Below are 9322 nucleotides of genomic sequence, written 5' to 3' on the forward strand. Positions count from 1 at the left end.
CGGCCTTCTCTCCTCTCCCTGCCCGGGCCCGGCCGGGACGGGAACTGCCCTGAATGTGGCGATGCTCTGCCCTCCTCGGTCTGCTCCCGCATTCGAGGCCCCTCACCTGGTCCCCGCTGTCCTCTCCGTACTCCCCTGAGACTAGCTGGGGGCACGCAGAGCTGCCTGGGACTCGGGTCCTGCCCCGGGAGGTGGGGGAGGAGCTAGACCAGAGCAGGGCAGCAGGTGCCAGGCATCACACCCTGGCTGGAGTGGCCGCTAAGGGGCCGCCCGGGGTCCCGCTGCTGAGGCCTGCGGCTGGACCCGCCCCCCCCCCGATCCCGGCCCTTGACTCGGAGCCCAGGGGACGGCTGGGCGATGACGGTGCGTCCACCTGCCTCTGCCGAGCAGGACCCGGGATGGAGCCTCCCCACGCCCCCCCACCCCTCCCTTCCCCAGAGTGGGAGGCTCTGGTCAGGGCTGAGGCTTCGGGCCGTGTTTGCATCAGAAGTCTTTGCAGATGCTTTTTCTCTTAACATCAGTCGTTTCTGTGTCGGCGGCTCTCAGTAGGGGAGGAAATGTATCAGAGTTTCTCGACGTGTTTTTTACCAAGTACACCCTCCAGGCCACTTCCTCGTGGTCCTGGAAGGTACTGCCTAGGGAAAGTGCCGGAGTCCCCAGGGAGGGGCTCCGGGAGGGGGTGACAGCCAGTACAAAAGCTGTGAAACCCTGAGATTGTGGCTCCAGCGCAGGGGCAGGGGATCAGGTCCTTTGCCCTCTGCCTCTGTGAGTCCCACCCATCCAGTGGGGTCCCTGCCCTGACGGCCGCTCAGCTCAGTGGCTCTGGGCTCACATGCGGCTCCGCGGGCTGTGGCCGGTGCCGGGACAGAGGGCTGGCTCGGGGCACAAAAAGCCCGGGGGGCTCCTGCAGGAGGCCGTGGGGAGAGCCCAGCCTGGGGCGTCCGGCCTGCCCCGAACATCTCTACCTGCGTGTCGATTTTGTACTTCCACAGTGCCAGGCACGGTCCTAAATGCTTTACATACACTAACTCATTTAATCTTCTAAAGCAGGGACTGTTATTTCCCAATTTACCAGATGGGGAAGCTGAGGCACAGAGACTCAAGCGGCTTGTGCACAGCCGCACAGCTCTCGGTGGCAGAGCCAGAATTCACACCTGGGCGGTGGACTCTGCGGGGACCCTTGTCACCCCGGCTCCGCAGGGCCCCGGGGAAGGCAGCAGGCAGGCGGGAGCGTGGGCTCTGAGCGCTCCCAGGGTGCGGGGCAGCCCTCCCACCCCAGCAGAGCGGCTGTGCGGGAGGCGAACCCAGGTCCCCACAGGTCCCTCTGCCCCCAATTTATGGGTGCTTTCTGCACATCAGCTGAACATTAAGGAAAAATCTGTGTCTTGGCCAGGACATAGCTCATTAATGCACATTTACACAAGTCATGACAGTTTCTTCAAACAGAGACTCAAAATGCCTCCTCTGCACAGCTGGTCACAGAGATCACCCAAAATAGCAACCAGCACAAGGCAGTTGCTTTCGGTAATTGCAGCTGACAACCTGGGGTTTACTTCTCTCCTGGAGCAGATCTGGGTACTCCGAGTGGTCTCTCCCGGGACCAGAACCAAGACTTGAAGGTTAAGATGGGGAAGGGCATTGCTACTGGACCCTGTACACCCCCAGCTCCACTGCGCTCCGTCCCTTGTGGACTGACCTTGGTGTCCCGTTCAGAAACTTGCACCTTGATGGCAGCACGGCTCTGCCAGCTGTGAAGTCTTGGGCTCCCTGAGCCTCGGTTTCCCCATCTGCAAAATGGGCATCACACCCGGGTTGCTGTGAAGGTCAGAGGTGATAGACCGGATGCACTGGCACATGGCAGAAGCGTGTAAACGGGACAGACGGGACAGACAGAGGAGCACTGTGTGTCGCGGGCGAGGCAGGACATTATGAGCACGATTGGAGGTGGGGGCCGACAGGGGTCTCCCACTGCTGACCAAGCACAAGGCTTCCCTGACCTCCCGGGGGCGACCTGGGGTGGGGGGTGGGGGAGAAGGAGGGTACCCTGAGCAGAGAGAGAGCCAGGAACAACCTTCGCTGGGGGGATCTGGAGCAAAGTCTGATGCGGTCTGGGTCTGAGGAGCCACAGCGACAAGGTCCAGCCAGGGAGGGTCCCCTGGAGTGAGGGATCGCCGGAACGAGGGAGCTGGCCGGGCAGTGCCCAGGTAGGCTCTGGACTGAGGTCAGGCAGAGCCCACACAGCTTTCGGGAATCACGGCGCCCGAGGCCCCCTCCACCCTTCACCCAGAGGGAGGCCTGGGGGCTGAAACCACAGGGCCAGCTGCAGGGGCCCCCTCCTGTGCCCTGAGAGTCCCAGGAGCAGCCAGCGGCCCTTCCTCCCTCTCCCTTGCTGGGTTTCCTAGGAAACGGGCCAAGTGCATCCTGCCACAACTGTCCCCTCCCCCACAAACCTCCCCCTGCCTGGAGCCCCGCTTTCTCCTGGGGAGGGGGCGCCCACAGCTCAACCCAAGACCCCCACTGCCCTGCCGCTGGCTGGCACGCCTGGGGAGTGGGGATTCAGGAGCGGAAGGCCCCCAGCTCGCCCGAGGGCACAGCGGGGCCTCCAGGCAGCAGCGGAAGATGGCTCATCTTGGGTCTCAAAATCTCCACCACAGAACGGCTTTTTTAAATGTGGTGAGAAAGTGTTTCCAGCATCATGGGAAGAGCAGAACAGTAACAGCTGTGGCTCCTGGAGCCCCTCCCGAGCCAGGCCCAGCACTGTCCTCCCACAACCCCATCCTGCACCCATTCCACGGAAGGATGTGGCTCGGAGGGGAGGCCCCGAAGCTGGCAGGTGACATGGCTTCAGCCCATCTGGGGTCGCTAAATCCTAGGGGGAGGGGAAATAGGCCCCCCCCATCCTCTGATAATGTCTTTCTGCTTTTGAGTATTTCCCCCATGTTCTCTAGTGAGGAGGTCCAGGCTTTTCCCCTTAGAGGAACCCCACCAATGCCCCTCTGCTTGCAAATAGGTCACGCGTGTCCACGGCTTCACCCAAACGTGGAAGCCACAGCTCCCTAGGCCTTCCTCACCAGCCCAACACAACACACCGGGTTTGGAGACAAATGACACACAGTATTTTTGAATCGCATCTTCCTGACTATTTCAATGAAACCGTGGCTCTGAGTTTCCCCATCTGGATGTAAAATCTGGGCCCCCAGCGTCCTGACGCTCAAAAAGTGATGGGGAGGCTTCCCTGGTGGCGCAGTGGTTGGGAGTCCACCTGCCAGTGCAGGGGACACGGGTTCAAGCCCTGGTCCGGGAAGATCCCACATGCCGCGGAGCACCTGGGCCCGTGTGCCACAACTACCGAGCCTGCACTCTAGAGTCCACGAGCCACAACTACTGAGCCCACGTGCCACAACTACTGAGCCCACGTGCCACAACTACTGAAGCCTGCGCCTAGAGCCCGTGCTCCGCAACAAGAGAAGCCACCGCAATGAGAAGCCGGTGCACCACAACGAAGAGTAGCCCCCGCTCACCGCAACTAGAGAGAAGCCCGCGCGCAGCAAAGAAGACCCAGTGCAGCCAAAAATAAATAAAATAAAATATAAAAAAAGAAAAAAAAGAAATGATGGGGAGGTAAACGTCCCTGGACCAGCAGGACCAGTGCCAGCTCCCTGTCTTTCTGGAGGAGCCCTAGGACTCTGCTGCGATTTGAAGAAAACGTTTCCAGATGCCCCCACGTGACGTGCACCCCAGCCCCTGCTGGAGCCATGCCTCCTGGGGCAGGCCCGCTGTAATCACTCCCCCCATGGAAACAGTGATGGTCGGCGGGCAGGGAGCAGGCTGGGGGATACAGGACCCGTGGCCACGCAGGGCCCACCTGGGACTGACCCGTGGGCTGAGGCAGAGATTCCTTCTGCTAAACCGGCCGGAAGTAAACCTGGCACAGTCAACAGCCACGTCCCCCCCCAGGGAGGGAGCGGACTGCAAGCCACCGGCAGGAGACAAAGCAGAACCGCGGGGAGAAGCTGACATCAGCGCCCGCCTGGACCCGCTGTGCCTGGAGGAGCCTCCTCGCCCCAGCCAGGCGTACCCTCGGGGAAACAGGGGCCACGCTGTCCAGGGAGGCCCTGGGAGGCCCCTGGGGACCTGGGCCCTCACACCCCTGCCAGGAGGGGCTGCCTTGGTCTCCATCTCACAGATGAGCAAAGTGAGGCCCAGACAGGGGAGGAATCACAGGCCTCGTGGTGCTGCGGTCCGTCCCACGCTGCCCAGGGAGCACAGTCCAGCGGCAGGGGTGCGCACAGCCCACGGGGTGTCTGGAGGAGGGACGGGGAGGCTGAGGCAGGCCCAGCGCCGGCCGGGAGGGTGGGCGACGGCAGCGGCTTTGGCGTCTCACCTGCAGAGGCCACATGAGCCCGCGCTGGAGGGGCTGGAAGGCAGGGCAACCCCAGGCCCCTGCTGAGCGGTGGGGAGCCTCGGCCTGCGGGACCCCGGGCTGGGGTGCAGCGCCAGGCGTGCAGCCGTGCCAGGAGCCCGTCTCCCCAAGCCGAGTGCTATCCCTGCAGTGCCGGCCCCACCTCTATCATCACAGCTGCCACTGCCCCTGTCACCACCTGGGGACCGGGGGCCGGGAGGAGAAGTAACAAGCAGGCACAGTTTCCCCAAACCAACCCATCACCACAGAGGCCAGGCCAAACCTTCTGTGTACATTTTCCTTGGAGAGGAAGAGATAATTGCTGTTGCTGCGGGGAGCTGTCTTCAGAGGCCCCCCTGCCCGTCCCCCCATGCTACCCAGGCGTAGCCAGGGATGACACTGTAATCTTGAATCAAGCTAAGTGGTTACTATGGTGTCAGCCTGAAATTATGAATCTGCCAGCCGGCCAGCACCGAGGCGCAGAGCCAGGGGTTCACAATTAAAGCAGAGAGACCAAGAAAGAGAAGGCACATTGTATTTCAATCGCAGCAAAATTGCACTTCCGATCACGGGAATTAAAAAAAAAAAAAAAAAAAGATGTGCTTGGAAATGCAGTTAGCGGCATCATCGGGGCCAGAAACCTCCCCAAGTTCTGCTACCCACCCGTCACCTCCCCGTCCCCACACACCGTCCCCTTCTGCCCTGAGCCCTGTGGCTCGGTGCCCCCTGCCCCAACACACACACCCCGTCCTGGCCTGGGAAAGCCTGGCCTCCCAGGACACTCGGCCTGGCCTGCATCTCCAGGGCGCCACCCTTGACGCCTCTGCCCCCTGACCCCGACGTGGAACCCATCCACAACTGCTGTCAGCCCTACCTTTAGACATCTGGTGAGACCCACGCCACACCCCAGCCACCACCCCGGCCCGAGCCCCTCATCTGGGCACTGGCGGCCTCCCTGCCACCATCCCTCCCTCAGGTCTGACGTCACACCTCTGACTTCTCTTCCCGGGATGTTACTGCAGCCTCCCGGGCATGACAGGCACACTCCTGCCTCAGGGCCTTTGCACTGGCCATCGCTCAGCCAGGAGGGTGCCCCCAGATCTCTGTGACCACAGGGTCTGTTTTGCTCCAGGCCTAGAACAGCCTGAGCACCAGGGAGAGCTCAGGGAATGAACGAGTGAGGCTTCCGCAGCCTCTGGGCCCCATTTTCTCATCTTGACCGTGAGGGTCTGGACCACCTCAGAAGGGCAAACTGTAGCCCCCACGAGCAAAATCCAGTCCAGAAGCCTGTTTGGTCACCTTACGCTGCACTGGACTGCAGTTGGACTGTAGCTTGGATTCATTAAGAACATATAAAAACTGGGAGAGTGAACCCACAAATCAGGATTTCCAGCATAGGACTTATGTGTGATTTAATGGTTTGGGAGAACTTCCCCATAAAGGTATCTGGACCCAATGCCTTCTTTTTTTCTTTTCTTCTTCTTCCTTTTTTTTCCTTCCCTCCTCTTGAATCAACTTTGGTGCATTAGCCAGAGTTCCTGGTCATCGACCACACCTGGCTAATCAAGGCAGAAAACCGCATTTTACAGGGTTTGGAGAGTTTCCGGAATTTCTGGGAGGCTGAGGGACATAGCCAAGAGTGAGGAGCAATTCCCGACCCCTCTAAGAGACCCTCCGAGCAGAAAGCCCACGGCCCTCGCCACCTGCCGCCAGGCGCCCAGCGGGGCCGAGCACCGTTGCCACAGGAGCTGGTCCCTGGCAGGAACCTGCTCCCACCCCTCCCTTTCAGCCCTGCAGTCCTGGCTGGGTCCAGGCACGCGCCCACCCCCAGCTCCCCCTGCAGTGGAGACAGGCCGGCTGGAAGGACTGGGGTGAGGGCGTGAGCCAGCTGGCAGTGTCTGCTACTTTGTGTGTGCATGGTTTTCCCTAAAAATTGTCCACCTTATATTAGATTGTCAAATTTATTGGCAAAAAAATTTGCATTTCCCTATAATTTCCTAACATATCTGTGTACCTGTAATGCCCTTTCGTCATTTTTATGGTTAGTGGTGTGCTTTCCTGATTAGTCTTGCTAGTTTGGTCTAGTTTATCAATTTTTTTCAAAGAATTGTCTTTCGTTTTTATAGCCCAGATCTACTATTGTTTTATTTTATTTCATTAATTTCTTCTGTCTGCTTTCTTTACATTTATTCTGAGGTTCACTTCCAGCTTATTGAGGTAAGCGCTCAGCTTCCTTATCTTTTCAGTGTTCCTCTTTTCCAATGACCGCATTTAAAGCTATTCATTGTCCTCTCAGTACGCACGTCTTGGGCGGTATCCTGGGGGGTTTTATAAGCAGTGCCTTTATTACTGTTCATTTCTAAATAGCTGGTAATTCAGTTTTGATTTATTGTTTAATTCACGTTAGTTAGATTTGTTTTTAAATTTCCAAGTGGATGGATTTGGGGATGTTACCCTCTTGTTAATTTCCAGCTTTATTTGCATTGTGTTTGGCAAATGTGTTTGGCGTGATCTTTTTAATTTTTAAAAAAATTGGTCTTACAGAGCAAAGGCAATAGAGAAATATATTCTCCCTGTAAAAGAGTCAATCAATACAGAAGTTTATAGAATCAAACATAAAGAAAAGTGTCCCTTTGTAATTACTCCCTTTCTCTCCAACTGCATTTTCCTACTTAGGACCAATCTCTGTGAGTAGACTGGGAAGTATTTTTCAGGCCCGTTTTTAAAATTTACATATATGTTTATATGTTCATCCCTAGAGTTAAAAAAAAATTAAAGTGGTCTTGGGGAACTCTCAGCTAACTTTTAGTGACTTTAAGCCATTTTGGTTTCCAAGTAAATGCATTTTTGTTCTAAAATAAACACGTGCTTTGATTCTCAACAGGGCATAAATTTTGACATATTATATTCTCATTGCTCATTTTTAAGTAATTTTTATCTTTCTTTTGATTTACCTTTTAACTGAAAAGTTGTTCATAAAATAAAGTTTAAAAAATGTTTCCAATTTAAGAGCATGGAGGTAGGTGGAAAACTTTCCACCTCTTTCTAAGAGAACTAGGCGAGAATATATAAAAAATAGAACTATGGGGGCTTCCCTTGTGGCGCAGTGGTTGAGAGTCCGCCTGCCGATGCAGGGGACACGGGTTCGTGCCCCGGTCCGGGAAGATCCCACATGCCGCGGAGCGGCTGGGCCCGTGAGCCATGGCCGCTGAGCCTGCGCGTCCGGAGCCTGTGCTCCGCAACGGGAGAGGCCACGGCAGTGAGAGGCCCGCGTACCGCAAAAAAAAAAAAAAAAAAAAAAAAAAAAAGAACTATGTAAACCCATATCACATGTTAAAAATTTTCCAAAAATCTAAATATAATATTAATAGGTTGGAGACCAGATTCAGAGGGAGGGAACTGACCGTACCCCTGGTGCTTCGAGGAACAGCAACAGGTTCAGCAGAGAAGGAATTGCTGGCGGCCACCTGTTTAGCTGAGCTGGTCCTCGAGTTCCCCGTGATGGTGGCTCCCGTGATGCGCCCACCCCCGCCAAGTTCATTCCCTCTGGAAGCATAAGCTGCTCTGACTGGGAATGTGCAGCACTGGGTAAAAGCACTTCTAAGTAAAAGTCTGCATGTTGGGGGAAGCACTAAAATATTTAAACAGAATGCCCAACTTCCAAACCAACAGCACAAAAATATGGTCTATCTGTTGAAATATGGCAAAATTTTTAAAATAAAAGATATATGATAAACAGAAAACAAAAAGGAATTTGGGAGCAATAGATCCTAATGTAACTGGGATGAAACTAAGTATAAATAGGGTAATTGCACCAAACAGAAGACACGGAGTCTTAGAGGAATTTTTTTTTTTAAAGAATCGAGTAATGTGGATTATACCAGAGACACACTTGAAAAGATGGAAATAACAGGGATGAAAATAGAAAGAGGCAAATAAGGAATGAAAGTCAGCACAGAACTTTAACAGAAAGGGGAAAAAAGAGGACCCAAGGCAAAAACTTCCTAAGGGACAAAAGAGGGCATTTTATTTTGTTAAAAAACAATGGATTGAGAATATATAATACTAATAATGAGCATATGTTCTCCTAAAATACTTCCTCAAAAATGTATAACAACTGAAAGAACTATGGAAAAATATAGATAACTCCAAAACTGTGGTTGAATATTTTAACTCTGTCACAAGCATGAATAGGTCAAACAACAAGCCTAAGCTAATCTGTGTGAAACGTTCCGCCCCATAAAGAGAAAATGTGTGATTTTTGAGCACATACAAAACATTCACAAAATCAACAATCTATTAAAGCACCAATGAAGCCTGTCTAAATTTTTTAAAAAATCAATATCATATGAACCAGTCTCTAACAATAATGTAAGAAAGCAAAATCAGGAACAAAAGGATAACTTCTCAAAATTCTCACATCTCTGAAAAGAGGAGCAAATTGCAAATAAATAAAATATAGACCAAAAAAGAGAAAATGACTACAGACATAAGAAAAATTTCCAAGTAAATGTTATGAACAGTTGTATGTCTAACAAATTTGAAAACCTGGACAAAATAGATAAATTTCTGGCAAAGTATAAAATGCCAGCATCGGAGCAAGAAGAAATAGAAGATATAAATAGATCAATAACCATTAAAGAACCTAAAATAAGATCAAATACATAGTTTCCCAAAAACTTCAGGCCAAAATCATTTCACAAGTGAGTTCAACCAAACTTTCAAGGAACAGAAGATCCCAATAATAGACACGTTGTTCCCAAAACTAAGGAAAGAGAGAAAGCTGCCCCCGTCATCTTACACAGTGAGAAGAACACTGGTTCCAGAATTGGAAAGGGCAGGACAAGTAAAGAAAATCACAGAGACGTGTCACCTACGAACACAGACGCAAAGGTTCTGAATCTAGTGTTTGCTAAACAA

Source organism: Hyperoodon ampullatus (assembly GCF_949752795.1).
Source record: "Hyperoodon ampullatus genome assembly, chromosome: 10".
NCBI classification, from domain to species: domain Eukaryota; kingdom Metazoa; phylum Chordata; class Mammalia; order Artiodactyla; family Ziphiidae; genus Hyperoodon; species Hyperoodon ampullatus.